Genomic DNA, 4,900 nt, shown 5'->3' on the forward strand with positions numbered 1-4,900 from the left:
ATATAGTTTGGAATGTTATTATTTTGCTGGCAGCCGTTAACTTTACTGCAACTCTCTTTTGGCCTTGGCATTTTGCTCTAAGGGCACCAAACGGTTTATTGTTAAAGTTTGTTTCCCAGAGAGGTTTTTCCAATCCTGCTGTACTACTACCAATTAGTAGACTATGTCTGATCTAAACATTATATCCTGGAATGTACGTGGCCTGAATACTCCGGTTAAGCGTACCCGTTGTTTAGAATTTTTACATCGCAAAGCAATAGCTATAGCTTTAGTTCAAGAATCGCACTTGAAAAAGGAGGATGTGTCCCGCTTCCAAAATAAAAACTACAAGTTACTGGCATACTCGTGCGCCCCTAATAAATCCAAAGGTGTGCTGATACTTGCGAAGAGGTCGCTACATTTATCCATAGACTTAATGGGAGGAGATGACCTTGGCCGTTTTGCGTATGCAGCTGTAACACTAAATCGTTCCAAACTCCTGCTGGTATCCATCTATGCTCCAAATGAGCCTGATCAACATTTTCTGAATAATATCTGTGTAAAACTACTACAATTCAGTGATCTGGACGTCGTCATAGGGGGAGATTTCAATGCCTCAATTCATCCTCAACTTGATCGCTCATCCTGTTGTAACCCCTCTAGTGCAATGTCCACATCATCTCTAAATAGGTTCATTACAGAATTAAATCTAATTGACCCATGGCGCATACACAATCCACATACGAAGGGCTATACATTCTACTCTCCCAGGCACAAATCCTTTTCAAGAATTGATTATATCCTGGTTAGTGCCCCTTTGCTTCAGTATATTTCCAATATTGTCATACTGCCTATTTTGATTTCAGACCACTCTCCCATTATTTGTAATATCACTCCTGCTACAGCTCATGCTAAGTCCCGTAGATGGCGCTTTAATGACTCCCTGCTGTATGATACTACATTTATGGACCAACTCAGATCTGGGCTTACAGAATTTTTGGAAATTAATACGGATCATTGCTCAAACCCTCAGGTGTTATGGGAAGTTACTAAATGCTATCTACGAGGAAACTGCATTGCATTTTCCTCAAAGGCCAAGCGTCTTAAAAATAAGCGCTTTGATTATCTTGAACAAGAAATAAGGTCTTTGGAGCATCAGCAGAACCAGTCTTTCTCAGATGAGGTTGCTCAGAATTTGTTACTGTTGAAAAAAGAATACAATAGCCTGTCAATGTCCAAAGCCGAGTTCATCATTCACAGAACTAAGCAAAATTATTATTTTCATTCAGATAGAACTAGCCATCTGCTTGCATTGAGGTTAAAGGAAACTGAGTCCAAAGCAAATATTGATATGTTACAAAGTAGTGATGGCAAAATAGTTACAGATCCTAGGGCTATTAATAACACCTTTAAAGCATTTTATTCCACACTGTATTCTTCAGAGGTGGTCCTTGACAGACATGCATGCAAAACATTTTTAGAGAACTTGAACCTGCCTATCTTATCAGTAGGGGACAGAAACCTTCTAGAAGAACCTCTTTTGTTGGAGGAATTTCACAATGCGGCCAAATCTCTTAAAAAAGGGAAATCCCCCGGTCCTGATGGGATTCCCCCGGAGCTCTACCTGGCTGTTTGGGATGTTGTCGGGCCCTTAATCTTGAACTCTATGAATTATGCTATTAAACATGGTATGCTTCATAGGGACCAGAACATAGCGCTTATCATTTTGTTACAAAAGAAAAATAAAGACCCATTGAATTGCTCCAGTTACCGTCCAATATCTTTAATTAATAGTGATGTCAAAATTCTGGCAAAAGCCTTGGTCTCCCGGATTGAGCCCCTCATGGATATTTTGATTAATTTTGACCAAACTGGATTTCTTAGAGGGCGGCTGGCCGCTGACAACATGCGACGTTTATTGCACATCATTGAACATTCTCACACATATACTGACACTTGCGCAGTTTTTTCCCTTGACGCCCTCAAAGCTTTTGACAGACTTGAGTGGGACTTTCTATGGACAGTACTGGATCATTTTGGTTTCGGCCCTAAATTCATATATGCCATCCAAACTCTTTATAGTAACCCAACAGCCTCTATTTCAACAGGCGCGTACCAGTCGTTACCCTTTCCATTACAGAGGGGTTGTCGTCAAGGCTGTCCCCTATCACCACTTCTTTTTGCACTTTCATTGGAACCCTTAGCCCAAGCTCTCAGACAAAGCCAAGTTATTGCACCAATTACTTTACTTGGTTCTCAGCATTATATATCATTGTATGCGGATGACATCATTTTGTACCTTTCAGACTTGGAGAACTCTATACCCAATGTCTTGAAGTTATTCCACCACTTCAGCAGCATGTCTGGATACATGATAAATTGGGATAAATCCTCCTTAATGGCCCTTAACAATAGCTCTCACCATATTTCCCTTCCTAACAATATCGTGTTTACTAAGTCATTCACATACCTAGGAATCAAAATAGCAGATTCTCTGTCAAGAATCATCCAAGTAAATTTCAGTGAATTCAGCCAGAAAATAAAACTTGATCTTCAAAGATGGACTAACCTTCAGATCTCAATGCAAGCCAGAATCAGTACAGTTAAGACGAATATTCTACCACGCCTGAACTTCTTGTTCTTTATGATCCCATTCACACCACCTCCCAAATATTTTAAAGAGTTAAACTCTGCAGTATCGAGATTTGTCTGGAATGGCAGACAACCCAGAATACGTTTTTCTGTTTTGCAGCGCACAAAATTAGAAGGTGGCCTTGCCCTCCCTAATTTTCAAATTTATTACTGGGCATTCCAGATTAGAGCTATGCGAACGTGGACGGACAAAGACAGTAAAGTGCCATGGAGAAGCATAGAATCAGCTATTGTACATCCCCATAGACTTCAAGATCTGCCCTTCACAGGTATAGGACGTCGCAACTCGTACCATAAATTTGGTAAGGTTATTTCATCCACTTTAGCTGCATGGTACAGTGCTGAAAAAGCAATAGGCCATTCAAAGAAATTCTCTCAGCAATCTCCTCTATGGAATAATGCTCACTTCTTATCTGATCAACAACCTTTTGTTTACCCTTTGTGGCCGTCTAAGGGGGTTTTTACTTTTTCCAATATTTTTGACGGGACGGGTTTGCGCACATTCCAGGATATCCGAGCAGAATACAGCCTACCTGGCTTTTCTTTTTTCCTGTACCTGAGGTTGCGATCTGCTATGAAAGCCTATGGCGTGCCATGGAATTCTGTTTTGAGTGACCACCCAATGTTTAGCTGGATTGATCCTGTCAAAGATTCAAGAGGGGCGGTCTCAGTAATCTATAATTCTTTACTCAGTAGTGTTCATAAACCTTTAAAGATACTATCAACGTGGGATTTGGAACTTTCTTGGTTAGGATTCCATCCAGATTGGGAAACAGTGTGGTCAAACCTTGGCCTTACTTCTAAAAACCTTAGTCATGTACTTATTCATTTTAAGACTATTCATCGTTTCTACTACACACCTTACAAGCGATATCGCATGAAACTTATACCCAATCCATACTGCAGTTTCTGTAACACTGACGCCACTGGTACATTTCTACATATGTTTTGGGACTGTCCAATGATTCAACCGTTATGGAAGTATGTGATTGTTATGTTACATGATCTTACAGGTCTATATTTGGATTTGGACCCCTGTTTACTATTATTGAATGATGACTCAAAGTACCAATTTTCTTTATGTGAAAAAAGAGTGTTGATGGCAGGGTGCACAGCTGCAAAAAAAGCTATCTTACAGCAGTGGATAACCCCAGACACAAACCTGAAACAATTTTGGATAGTCTCATTTCATTATATAGTTTGCCTTGAGTGTACAACTGCAAAGATCAATAAGGCAAAGACAACTACTGTGAACACCTGGATGAATATAGCCTCTGCCCTTAAAGAGCTTCTTTGATTACAGTCATTATGAGTTTGCTGCCAGTGTTTGTTAAATGTGTTTGTGTTCTGTGTGCATGTGTTTTTATTTTACCTTATTTTAATTTTATTTCTATCCTCGTCCAAATGCTCTTTCTGTATGACGTGTTTATTGATTGAAAATAAAAAATCATAATCACAAAAAGAAATTAAATAAACTCTTATTGTATAAAGTGTTTTTGGTGTTCTTTTCTGTTTAATGATATTTGATCAGCATGTTTCACTGAACATTAAACATTTAATCACATTACAGCATTAAACAATAAAACGAACAACTTGGGACGACTGATGGGATGTTACAACACAAAAATCAGGGCTACAAACACAACTACATAAGGATGGTATATTTTGCCAGCATTTAGTTTGTGTGTAATGGTGGAAAAAGTTTGTTGTGTGCACATACCATGCTCAATCCCTTCAAAATAAAAGTCCTGGGTCACAGTCAGTCTGTGACAATACCCCCTGCCCAACGATGGAGCACCACTGACTTTGCATAGTGACCAAGGCACTTATTTTTAAACTGAGGTCTTCAAAACAATGTGTGAACTCTTAGACATTGAAAATACCCACACATAACCTTTCTGACCTCAACCCGATGGACAGAATCCTAGCCACGAGCTCGGAGCGGTGTCATCGGGAGTGGGATCTTATGGTTCCTTATGCTGTAATGGCTTACTGAGCAACCAAGCACAGTTTAACTGGCTTTACCCCAAACATGATGCACTTTGGCCGGTAGCTAACGGAGCCCATTGATCTAGTTGCAGGACTGCCCCCCAATGATGCATCAGCTCAAACACCCCCGCAGTCTGTGGCTCAGATGAGGGAAAGGCTGGAGCTGGCATGGTGGTTCGGTGACTGGACTAATTGACCCTTGTTGACTTTTAAAAAAGAATGGGGAAGGAAACCTTAAATTTTTGTCCTGCTGTTAAAGAAAAAAACTGAAGCATGCTTG

This window comes from Scardinius erythrophthalmus (assembly GCF_964197995.2).
Source record: "Scardinius erythrophthalmus genome assembly, chromosome: 7".
In the NCBI taxonomy this organism is placed as follows: Eukaryota; Metazoa; Chordata; class Actinopteri; order Cypriniformes; family Leuciscidae; genus Scardinius; species Scardinius erythrophthalmus.